The sequence below is a fragment of the Hyla sarda genome, chromosome 5 (genome assembly GCF_029499605.1).
Source record: "Hyla sarda isolate aHylSar1 chromosome 5, aHylSar1.hap1, whole genome shotgun sequence".
Classification (NCBI taxonomy): domain Eukaryota; kingdom Metazoa; phylum Chordata; class Amphibia; order Anura; family Hylidae; genus Hyla; species Hyla sarda.
In genome coordinates, this window is record NC_079193.1 from 299,738,283 (window position 1) to 299,751,805 (window position 13,523).

The 13,523-nt window shown below is 40.4% G+C and overlaps 1 protein-coding gene across 4 annotated transcripts in view; it reads right to left on the minus strand.

The window, feature by feature from the left end:
* LOC130274118 (cytochrome P450 7B1) overlaps positions 1 to 13,523 on the minus strand; it is a 279,901-nt gene that overhangs the window by 150,422 nt on the left and 115,956 nt on the right. Inside the window, exon 1 of one of the 4 annotated variants that reach the window (XM_056522039.1) lies at positions 4,075 to 4,093. The exons of 2 other annotated variants lie outside the window; for them this stretch is intronic. The gene's annotated coding sequence lies outside the window, so the exon portion shown is untranslated. Of the gene's footprint in view, positions 1 to 4,074; positions 4,094 to 13,523 lie in introns of those variants that run through there. One more of the 4 variants, XM_056522038.1, reaches the window with a different exon arrangement.

Consider the following 13,523-nt stretch of genomic DNA (forward strand, 5'->3'; position numbering starts at 1 on the left):
CTGCCTGACACTGCACCTCCCTGCACAAATTCATGGATGAAATGAAATAAAGAAACTGTCAGCACAACGTACCTGGGTAAGTGCTGTCTTCATTTCTTTACCTGTTGGTTTTTGGATGGTCTGTGCTACTTAGACTGAGCAACCCCAGTATTGTTTGGTTTGCTTGCACACCTGCGCTCACAATTAGCCAGTCTCCACCACAGCAGTGCCGGACTCTGTTTCTACTATACAAGTAATTTACAAATCTGTTTAACTTTCTGGCACCAGACCAGACCAGACCGGGGTGACTGCTGATATCGATCAGCAGGCACCCCTCGCAAATGCCCAGGGGGTCATCAAACCCCCCCATGTCAGCGATCGGCGCAAATCGCAAGTGAATTCACACTTGCGATTTGCGCGATTCCGGGTCATTACGGGTCTATGGTGACCAGGTGACCCAGAATTTAAGGGGAATTGCGGTTGTCTAAGACACCTACGATCCCCCTGAAGGGATAGGAGTGAGTTGGCAGGAGTGCCACCCCTCCTATCCCTGCTATTGGGCGTCTAGACGCAATGTCCAATAGCAGATCGGGGGCGGGGGGGTTAACTTTGGTTTTCCCCGTTCTGTCCACCCACAACAGGCCACAATAGGCAGGGAAGGACGGGGAAACAACAGAGGACCAACGCCGAAGTCTACTTACCCAGCGGGCGAGGCTGCGGGTGACGATAGGTGTGGGAGATCGGCGGGCGGCATTTCGTGCGTCTGGCTCCCTGGATCCGATGAAGCCGGTAAGTTGCCTAGCAACATCCCGATGGCTACAGTCTGAGACCACTATACAGTGGTATCTACACTGTTGCCCTCCAGATGTTGCAAAACTACAACTCCCAGCATGCCCAGACAGCTGTCATGCTGCGATTTGTAGTTTTGCAAAAGCTGGAGGGCTACAGTTTGGAGGGCTGTTGCAATAACTACTTTGGCGATCAGTACATGCTGGGAGTTGTAGTTTTGCAACAGCTGGAGGCACACTGGTTGGAAAATACTGAGTTAGTTCACTGTAAACCTCCGCCAGTGCGAATGTACCCTAAAAACACTACACTACACTAACACATAATAAAGGGTAAAACATTACATATACACCCCCTTACACTGTTCCCCCCAATAAAAATGAAAAACGTATTGTACAGCAGTGTTTCCAAAACGGAGCCTCCAGCTGTTGCAAAACAACAACTCCCAGCATTTCTGGACAGCCACTGACTGTCCAGATATTCTGGGAGTTTAGCAACAGCTGGAGGCACCCTGTTTGGGAATCACTGGCGTAGAATACCCTTATGTCCACCCCTACCACCCCTACCGTAGAATACCCCTATGAGCCTTGCTATGTGCCCACAGAGCATTTTACGCCCACATATGGGGTATTTCTGTATTCAGGAGAAATTGGGTTACAAATTTTTGGGGGGCTTTTTCTCCTTTTACCCCTTATGAAAAGGAAAAGTTGGGGTCTATACCAGCCTGTTAGTGAAATTTTTTTTTTAGCCCTTTACTTTTTGTGTTTCACAAGAGGAAAAAGGAAAAAAAGACCCCCAAAATTTGTAACACAATTTCTCCTGAATACAGAAATACCCCATATGTGGGCGTAAAATGCTCTGTGGGCGCACAACAAGGCTCAGGAGTGAGAGCGCACCATGTACATTTGAGGCCTAAATTGTTGATTTGCACAGGGGTAGCTGATTTTACAGTGGTTCTGAAATAAACGCCAAAAAATAAATACCCACAAGTGACCCCATTTTGGAAACTACACCCCCCATGGAACGTAACAAGGGGTAGTATAGTTAACAAAAAGGCTCACTGTACCCCTTGTTACGATCCTTGAGGGGTGTAGTTTCCAAAATAGTATGCCATGTGTTTTTTTTTTTTGCTTTCCTGGCACCACAGGGGCTTCCTAAATGCGACAAAAACCATTTCAGCAAAATTTGCTTTCAAAAAGCCAAATGTGACTCTTCTGAGCATTATAGTTCGCCCACAGAGCATTTTACGTCCTAACATGGGGTATTTCCATACTCAGAAGAGATGGGGTTACAAATTTTGGGGGACATTTTCTCCCATTACCCTATATAAAAATGTTAAATTTGGTTAAAAAAAAACTGCACTTTAGTGAAATTTTTTAGTTCATTTACACATCCGACTTTAACGAAAAGTCATCATACATCTGTGGGGTATTAAGGCTCACTGGACCCCTTGTTACGTTCCTTGAGGGGTGTAGTTTCCAAAATGGTATGCCATGTGGGGGTTTTTCTGCTGTTCTGGCACTATAGGGGCTTCCTATATGTGACATGCCCCCCCAAAAACCATTTCAGAAAAACTTACTCTCCAAAATCCCATTGTCGCTCCTTCCCTTCTGAACCCTCTACTGCGCCCGCCAAACACTTGACATACACATATGAGGTATTTCCTCATTCCTATAAAAATTCAAAAACTGGGTCTACAAGAACTTAAGAGTATAAAAAATGAAGATTTAGATTTTTCTCCTTTATTTTGCTGTTATTCCTGTGAAACACCTAAAGGGTTAACACACTTACTGAATGTCATTTTGAATACTTTGAGGGGTGCAGTTTTTATAATGGGGTCATTTGTGGGGTATTTCTAATAGGAAGGCTCTTCAAATCCACTTCAAACCTGAACTGGTCCATGAAAAATTCCGATTTTGAAAATGTTGAACTTTGAAGCCCTCTGGTGTCTTCCAAAAGTAAAAACATGTCAACTTTATGATGCAAACAAAAAAATAGACATATTGTATTTGTGAATCAAAATATTATTTATTTGGAATATCTATTTTCCTTACAAGCAGAGAGCTTCAAAGTTAGAAAAATTCAAAATGTTTCTATTTTTTCATAAAATTTTGGAATTTTTCACCAAGAAATTATGCAAGTATCAACAAAATTTTACCACTAACATAAAGTAGAATATGTCACGAAAAAACTCTCTCGGAATCAGAATGAAAGGGAAAAGCATCCCAGAGTTATTAATGCTTAAAGTGAAAGTGGTCAGATGTGCAAAAAACGCTCTGGTCCTACAGTGAAAATTGGCCTGGTCCTTAAGGGGTTAAAAGGGCACTGTCAGGTATAAAAAAAAATGATGTGTTCTACATCTTGGCAAAACAAAAGTTTTTCTAACATATTTTTTTTTTTTTTTTTAAATGTCACATTTTATTAAAGGGGTATTCCGGGATTTTTTTTTATTTGACTATGCTACAGGGGCTGTAAAGTTATTGTAGTCCATAATATAGTGTCTGTATCTGTGTGTGACAGTTTTCTCACAATTCTTATGTGATTTTTACCCTAATATTTATTTTTATCAGCATACAAAATGACTGCTGTCTCGGATTTTTCCCAGCTTGCAATGTGATCGAGACCTGAGTCACTAGTCAGCTGATGGCAGCCTGTCTGCTTCAATGGGTGGAGGGATCAATCTGCAACTAATGCAACAGCTGTAGGCATCCTGATTGAAAACCACAGGTCTACAGCTCATTTATGTTTCAATGGGTGGGGTAGCTGAAGTGTGGGAAGGAGGAAAATGGTATCATGGGATTTGTAGGCAAACAAGAAAACTGAAAACAGGGAATACAAGTTCACAGAAAGCTAGCCACAGTATTATGGTGATCTCACAGCATAGCCATTTAGCCCAAGACAAGCGCAGATCCTTCCTAAGAATGTCCATTCCTGTCTGCCAGGTACATACTAAAATCACCTTATGCTGGATAACCCCTTTAAAGAAAACTGCCTTTGAAAATCCCACTACTAGGGGTCCCTATACCTTCTGGGACACTTATGAATCCCGCAGCAGCATGAGCGTGTCCAAGAGTCATGGACACAAGATGGCTGATTGACAAGGCAGCAGGAGGAACACAGCCTTCTACAACACTGCTGTTCAGAGTTTTACCAAATATGTGCCTCCAGCTGTTGCAAAACTACAACTCCAAGCATGCCTGGACACTCAAAGGATGTCAGGGCATGCTAGGAGTTGTAGTTTTGTAAAAGCTGTAGGCACACAGCTGAAGGCAACACTGCTGCAAAAAAAGAGTTATCAAAACATTGTACCTCCAACTATTCCAAAACTACAAGTGGTAGCATTGCAGGACTGGCAAAGGATGATATACATGAATTGGGAAATTGTGTGCTCTGTTGCCTGGCAACAGCAGGGTCACAGTTCAGAGAGGAAACCAGGAAGTGATCAGATCAATGGAGGAGAGAAACAGTACAGGGATGTAGTTTCTTTACTTAGGCTGGGTTCACATCACGTTTTCAGCCATACATGACTGCATCCGCATTTAGGGGAGCTAAAACTGGGTGCTCCCATATCCCTGCCGTATGTCGTCCATATGTAATTCATTTCAATGAGCCGACCAGAGTGAAACGCTGACTCCAGTCGGCTAATTTTTGCCCTGTATGCGGTTTCCCACCGGATCTAAAACCGTGATCGACCACGGTTTTAGGTCCGGTGGGAAAACTGCATACGGGACAAAAATGAGCCGACCGGAGTCAGCGTTTTACTCCGGTTGGCTCATTGAAATGAATTACATATGGACGGCATACGGCAGGGATACGGGAGCGCCCAGTTTTAGCTCCCACCAGCTGTATGCAGTCCCGAATGGCTGAAAACGTGATGTGAACCCAGCCTTAGAAATAGCTCATTTGTCCTTTACAAATATGTGTGGTACACCCTCAGGTAACAGCTTGTTTGGATTTCAGCCAATCAGAGAGCAGCGCTGCCCAAATAGAACTCCCAGTGTCATATTTGTGATGTCATAATCATTCTCTACCAGTTTACAAAGCAGTGCATGGCTGCTCCAGCTCATTCTTCATCACAGAGGGAGGAACAGAGCTATAGCCAGGAGCAGTATCCAAGGGGGACCTGCATCTTTGTGGTAGTTCCCTGTAAAGCAGTGTTTTCCAATCAGGGTGCCTCCAGCTATTGCAAAAGTACAATTCCCAGCATTCCCAAACACCATTTGGATGTCTGAGCATGCTGGAAGTTGTAGTTTTGCAACAGTTGGAGGTACATTGGTTGGGAAACACTGCTATATAGGATAAGTAAATAGTAAATGGTTAACCCCTTAACGACAATGGACGTAAATGTACGTCATGGTGCCGTGGTACTTAACGCACCATTATGCACATTTACGCTCTGCCATGACCGCGAGCAGTGGACCGGTGTTCACGTCATGCACGGCAGGTCCCGGCTGCTATCAGCAGCCAGGGACCCGCCGGTAATGGCGGACATCCATGATCGTGCAGATGTCCGCCATTGACCCCTCAGACGCCGTGAACAATACAGATCACGGCATCTGCGGCAGTACGGTACTTTAAATGGATGATCGAATCGCCCACAGCGCTGCGGCAGGGATTCGATCATCCATAATGGTGGACGAAGGTCACCTGTCTCCGTCAGTCTCAAGGGGTCTTCTGCTCTGGTCTGACATCGAGCAGACCAGAGCAGAAGATCACCGATAACACTGATAAGTGCTATTCCCTATGCATAGCACTGAACAGTATTAGCAAACAAATGATTGCTATAAATAGTCCCCTATGGGGACTATTAAAATTTAAAGAAAAAGTAAAAAAATGTAAAATATTAAAAAAGTAAAAAATTTAAAAAATCCCCTCCCCCAATAAAACGTAAATCATCAGTTTTTCCATTTTACCCCTAAAAAAGCGTGAAAAAAAATGTATTAACATATTTGGTATTAAAATCCATATGATGGCTTATTTTTTTCACCACCAATTCTACTTTGTAATGACATCAGTAATTTTTCCCAAAATCTAGGTTGAAATGGAAAAAAAATAATTGTGCGACAAAATGAAAGAAAAAAAACATTTTGTAAATTTTGGGGGCTTCCGTTTCTACACAGTACATTTTTCTGCAAAAATGACACCTTATCTTTATTCTGTAGGTCCATAAGATTAAAATAATACCCTACTTATATAGGTTTGATGAAAAAAATCATAACTATATGCAGGAAAATGTATACGTTTAAAATTTCTTTGACCCCTATAACTTTATTATTTTTCCATGTATGAGGGCTCATTTTTTGTGCCGTGATCTGAAGTTTTTTATCAATACCATTTTTGTTTTTCGCTTTTTATTAATTTTGTATACATTTTTTTATGGTATAAAAAGTGACCAAAAATACACTATTTTGTACTTTTAAATGTTTTTTGCGCGTACGCCATTGACCGTGTGGTTTAATCAACAATATGTTTTTATTTACAAAGTTTTTTTTTTTTATAAGAAAAGGGAGGTGATTCAAACTTTTATTAGGGAATGGGTTAAATTATCTTTATTAAAGGGGTATTCCAGGAATTTTTTTTATTTGACTATGCTACAGGGGCTGTAAAGTTAGTGTAGTTCATAATATAGTGTCTGTACCTGTGTGTGATGGTTTTCTCACAATTCTTCTGTGATTTTCTCTCCAATATTTATTTTTAACAGCATACAAAATGACTGTTGTCTCAGATTTTTCCCAGGTTGCAATGCAGCCGAGACCTGACTCACTAGTCAGCTAATGACAGGGAGCCTGTCTGCTGCAATGGGTGGAGTGATTGCTTGGTGCAAGAGAGATCAATCTGCAACTTATGCAACAGCTGTAGGCACCCTGATTGAAAACCACAGGTCTTTTGACGGATGCAGCTCATTTATGTTTCAATGGATGGGGTGGCTGGTGTGTGGGAGGGAGGAAAAAGGAAATGTGGGATTTGTAGTCAAAAAAAGAAAACTCAAACAGGGGAATATAACATGCAGTACATTGATTCAATACACTGATCAATGCCATTGCATTGCATTGCATTAATCAGTGTTATCAACGGTTGATTGCTCAAGCCTGGATTTCAGGTTGGAGCAATCAATCGCCGATCGGACGCACAGAAGGTAGGTAAGACACCCTCCTGATGCGTTCTAGCTGATCGGGACATCGCGATTTTACTGTGATGGTCAAGATCAGCCCGACTGAGCTGCCGGGAAGCTTTCACGTTTAGACATGGCGATCAACTTTTGTTGCTGTTTCTAAAGAGCTAATGCCAGATATCTGCCTGAACGACGATGTCCGGCATTAGCCACGGGTCCTGGCTAATTAGCAGCTGGGACCATGTAGGTATGATGCGAGCTCAGCTCCTGAGCTCGCTTCATAACCTTCCCATGCCACAGCGCTGTTTATAAACAGCATTTTGTGGCAAGGGGTTAAATAGAGGAAGGACCATTGCTGCACAGCCTCACAGTAGGAAAATGGTCTTTGTTGTAGTTCCCTGTGCTTTGTAACTCCATGTACATTCCTATAATAAATATGATGATATATTTTACTACTGTGTTTATTACTTAGATGTACTGTTACCAGGATGTGGAATTGAGGTGCTGGACCTACTAAATGAATGTAAGTTGCATTAAAAGTTGGTACATAGCCTTAGGTGTGATCTTTGAACAGGACATGCAGGTATATACATTAGAAAATGCACAGATTATTACAATCATTTTTTCCATGTTACAATGCCCATATTTTCTCAGTACAGTACCAGATGCAGTCAAGAAATGCATTGCAAACAAGATTCATCCGCAATGTGACAACAATCACATTGTTGCAAAGTCTTTCCTTTTTCTAACACTGCACATAACTGCAATATGCTGTGATTCCCACTTTTTATTGTATGGAAGGGAATTCTTGCAGCAGCAGCAGCGATCGGTAATAATCTACTTTTACTCATTTACATTGATAGTAAGCATTAGTGAAGATATATGCATTTCATTTCATGGTTCACAAAGAACAAAGTATATGTATATGTGATAGCAGTAGGTGGCTAATGAAATGGTCTGACAAGCATAAGCTTATACATAATCATACCAGAATGTGGACGGGAACACCTGTTCCTGCTTCAGAGGCTTATGATTCTTAAAGAAAACTCGCAATTCACATAAATTGTACTAACCGCTATGCTGACATCAATATGCTGTAAAGGAGCAAAATCCACTTTTTTCTTGCAAATATTAAAAAGGGGCTATAATTATATGAAATCCCTTTTCTTGGGTCCTAAGAGTAATGAAAACTTCACACATGCATGAGGCTCCAGTAATTATTTTAAACTGCCTTCTGTTGTCCCCCTGTGGAACACAGTGGTATTTGTTTGATGCAGTTTAATTAGTGTCAGGGTAATTAATGCTATGCTATCTACATGAGATCAAAACCCTTTCTATGCACTGCTCTAGGAAGTAGAATAGAAATGCGGAAAGTCAATTGATATGGATTTATCCAAATTTAGACGTTAACAGCGGTTATAATTATGCCAAAAAAATACAACCCAGAAAAACCCTTTTATATGTTGTGCATCTTGACAAACCATTTACCTTTCTGATATACTTCAGGAGAAAAGTATCTACTTTTTATAGAAATCATGGCTTCTAGTCCACTAGGGGTCCCCATACCATCCAGAACATAATCCTGTCCAGGAAGTCAGGGCTGGACTAGCACTCTTCTATGCTCACTCCTGTCCTATCTATCAGACTCCTGTCTGAAAACAGAAAGGAGGGAGTTACAGAGCAGCCTGCAGTGACTGGATAAAGAGATTCAGCGCAGCAGACTCAGGGAGGAAGTAAATGCATGGTGAGTGAGGGCGGGCTCAGAGCTTGCATGGACATGTATCTTCCTGAGCAGTGGATGTCAGAATAAGTGAGCAGCAGAACAGAGGGACTTGAGACAAATACAGGAGCTAGACATGTAAAGAATCTGCATGACATATTGAGTAACATGCATAAGCATGTGTTTTTTTTTTAGATGTGACAGGTAAGCTTTAAACAATAACACAAACATGATTTTTAAAACATTTTAATTTAAGTAAATGGGGCTGGGCAGCAGTACCAGGCACAACCACAAGAATGGATGAGCCCGTGCCTGGATAAACAATGAAAGTTCAATGTTTCCCACTGATCATAAGGACTGCTTTAAAGGAAACCTTTTTGCTCTTTTTGGGCTAAATATTAAAGTGGGTGGTCCTACTTAGGAAATGACAGCTCTTTCTATACACACTTATAAACAAATAATTGTCAATTACTGATTAGGACTGTCCACTTGACTATTGATCCCAGAATGGGTTGAAGTTTACATGAATAAGGGGCAGTTTATCCTGGAACTTCTCCCACAAAACGATATATATTTGTCAGCTTTCTTTTTTTGTTCTTTAACACCATATCTACAGATCATACTGCATTTTCAATGTGACAGGTTCCCTTTAAAGCCTCTTCAATAGCTACAATACAGTGCTGTACAGTATTATGAAGACATTTTCCAAAGTGTGATGTCATATAATTTCACCATACAAAGAAAAAGCTTCTATGGCTCTTTACTACTATCATAGACGATGCACGTGCACGCATGAGTTATTTCAAGCATAACACTTTTCAATAGCATAAGTAGCCAAGTGACTGAGCCACATCAGTTTACAAAGTTTAACAAAAATAAAGCACTCTACTCATCCATCACTTTTTTTTTTTTTACACTAGACTATCGGCATTCCTACAACGTGTCCTCAGTCTAAAGTATATAACCAGTTTAACATAAACGTTATCAACTTGGATTTTTGTATCTGTATTATGGTCACTGGGAATTGTAGCCCAGTGCTCCAAATCTGCTGTCAGCTCCCTGCTCCAACATTACTCTTATAAGCTTCTGGCAGCTGGCTATTACTGTGTGGGAGTACAGGGTGGGCATAAGGTTGTATTGCACCACTGCACCAGGGCTAGAAGTTCTTTATTGCTGTATGGGCGCACACAGGCACCATGACTGTACAGGGCACAAGGGGCACTATTTTTGCAGGGGGCACAGATACCATCACAGGGTGCACTATTACTGCCTGGGGCACAAAGGGCATTATTACTGTGTGGGGGCATTATTACATGGAGGCACAGGGGGAATTATTACTGCATAAAGCACTATTAGGACCCATTCACACTGTTAAATATCTGCCCAGAGAAATTCCAGGCGGACATGCTCAGCAGGCGTCCCCTAAATCAGTTGGTGCTAGAACTGTTTGTACATGTACTTTTTCCATTGATAGCATATCTGAGCCGATTCCACCTAAAGAATAAAAATGTTCCTTATTTCAGCAGGGTCCGGAATTTGAATTTCTGCAGTGTGCACAGTGCAGCAGAATCCCAGCCCCCGTCTGCAGAGCTTGTGTGAGCACCACAGCCTCTTCAGTGTTCACCAGAGCTCATACCTGCATCTCTGTACCTTTATCAGCAGTAGTGCAAGTGTTGCTCTGTTCAATGAGACAAAGCTCGATACCTTGTACCACGGCTAATAAAATTAAAATGCAAATGCGGCAGGCAACTCAAGAAGCTGATCGGCACGGGTACGGGCAGTTGGATCACCACCAATCTAATAATGATGTCCTATCATGAGTTAAGGCCATCAATTGTATAAGGCTGTATAATCCCTTTAGAGTGTATCTGTAATTTCAAAAGAATAAAATGAAATAAAAATGCATAGTTTTGTTATATTTATTCTTTAGAGAGGTGACAAGATGATTTAATGCTTTCATTGCTGTTAATGAGCCCTTTAGAGTCCTCCATGGTATACAGCTATTTCTCATTCTCTACATTTCAGGATGTTGGACCAGAGCTGGGATACTAGCATAGGGCTTCCTTTCTCTCACTTCTTTGGCTAATCACAAGCCAGCACCTACTCATAAGCCTACTCTTCTCTGCTATGCCATGATATAGTTAGTGCTGGAAAAAGGTGCCATGCTTAAACTAAAAAGTATGGTACTGCACATTGGGTGATTTACTGTGCAGTACTAAAGGTGGCATGTGGGGGTAAAAAGAGTGTTATTATTTACTAGGCTTACAAAATACTATGTGAACTGAAAGGAAACAGTGGCAGAGAGGATCAGAGCAATGTTTTACATGACAAAAGCAGCTCTCATCTTAACAGTCAAAACTACTGATAATGATTACTAGTAAAGAGAGGGGATTTCTTTCAGGAGGCAGCACTGAGTACATAGTAGCAATTTCCCAGAACATTATGGGTGGTCAGGGATAAGTAGGAAACCTTAATTTACCTTTAATACATAGTGTGGACTTTGGGAAGCACAGAGTGGACCTTCTGGAAGAGGCAGACAGCCTTGCATACACTTAGTCAAGGTTATCTCTTTTGCATAACACAATCAAAGTCCTGTCCCTATCTCCTGTGTTCTGTCTTGGTCTCACTGCTGCTCCAAATGGAATTCACCATAAAGAGAAACATACTACAACAGCAACAAAAGTACAAGAAAAGTATAAAGCTTTATTGAATGTATATATTATAAAAACATACAAAAATGTGGGCACAGTGGACATCGCTGGACAGAAAACAGGAGGTATAGGCTAAACATTGGTACAGAAATAAAAAAATTACGCGTCAAACAAACCGAATAGAACACATATATAAGATAGATATACAAGCATAAAGAAAAGAAGTCAGGATATTTGAGAGGCAGATTACATACAAGATACAAGCTAACCAATGCAGAGATATACACCACCTGCACTTACCCCAACGTTCATTTCATGCGTTTGCGCTTCATCAGGGGGCGTGGTTATTACTGATTCAAGATACCGTATAAATAAGGGCAACCCACCAATCACAGAACATTACCTCGTGATTGAAACACATTGTGGCCAATGAACTCAAGTAAGTTTTAAATGTATAATCATGTGAATCTGGATAAATGGGATTTACCTGGGTGGCATCATACGATACGTCCTCCGTAGGTGCCGGCGGAAGAGACCGCAAAAGTGGAAGTGGCTCCGGTCACGTGGCCCTTAAGGCCCTTAAGCCTCTTGACAAAGCCGCGTCTTGCGGCGAAACATGTCGAGGGGGGCATAGGATAGGTTTTTTAATATACAGTGCAGACTCCTCCACTAACCGTGTGTACACTGCAGGTACACACAGGTAGATAATAGGTGATGCCTGGCTGGCACAGATAATTAATAATACAGGAGGAGAGATACACTGCCAATTTTAACTCCTTTTTTGTTGGTGTTTTGAAATTAATAAAGATTATACCTTTTAACAAATATATGGGAAATATAGGGAATTAGTGGATCACTTTGGTGATCTTTTGGTGAATTAGCGTCAACGTAATGATGCATGATGGGCGTGACATAGGTGAGCATGATCGGAATGTGACCAAGTGACCATGATGTCAGCCACATCCCGCGGGAGAGCACAAAAAAGAGGGTGAATAATGAAAAAACCACATGATCGGGACACGGTCACTTGACTAGAGGAAAACATAAACAATGATGTAAATGGCGAGATAGTTATTTCTATTGGCGTTTGCCCAAAAAGAGTAGCCATATTGACAAAACAAGTGAAAAAAAGTGTAGGTGACGACAGGTGAATCAAAAAGTGATAGTGAACACATGTGAATGTGGAGGCTGAGTATAAAGATATATAGAATACAACCCTGAATAGAAATGATCTAAAATAGAGAGAAGTCTGCAACTCAGAATATATATATTATCACAAAAAAATTATATATATATATATATATATATATATATATATATATATATAAATAATGATATCACAATACAGTATAAATGTATCAAAAATATAGATACAGAATAATTCATATATGTATAGATAAAATCAAAACACACATATACCTATGTGTGGCTGGCAAAAAATAAATGTACCGTGAATGTAAGGTAAAAAAAATATATGAAAAAATTTTATGACGTGAAACAGTGCGAGTGAATGTAAATGTGAACGATAAACCAATAGATATGTGTGTGCATGATTGGATGCAACAATTAAGTGCATAACTAAGTGAAAAAATGTGTACTGAGTGTAGACAGAAATAGTAATGTAAACAACATGAATAATAAATTGTATGTATATATCTAAAATATATAAAGGACCCTATTATTGTCCCCATAATGAGGTGAAATAAAATGCAGATAATCAATAATACATAGTGCAAATGTGCCCAAGGTTGTGACCATGGATGAATGTAAAGACTGACATAGGAAAAATATGTATGAACAATATATTTAATAAATATTAAAAATATATGCAAAAATTCCAAGAATTGTAAAACACCGACAAACAGGGAAAACCCATAAAGTAAATTTTGAATATCTAAAGTGCATAGGCATTGTCTCTGCAGTGATCAGCTGTACAGATGACAAGGTGCAATATGGTAGAGGACAATTCATTGGAGGCTGAGTTCCACTCAAGTGAGAGCTGATCATCTCTGCTGGCCCAAATGGAATTCCCCTAACAACAGGCAGTGGACAGCAGTTTGCAGGGAAGTGAGATAAATGTGAGATAAATATTTGAATTTGAAAAACAATACCATACTTAGATATAAACAAATTATATATATATATATATATATATATATATATATATACACACACATATTCTCCAGTGCTAGTATGAAGATCAGATTTCTTCATCATTTATAATTATTCAATAGCTTTTATGTCTCGTCCCAAGCTCAAGGTCAGAGATTACAGC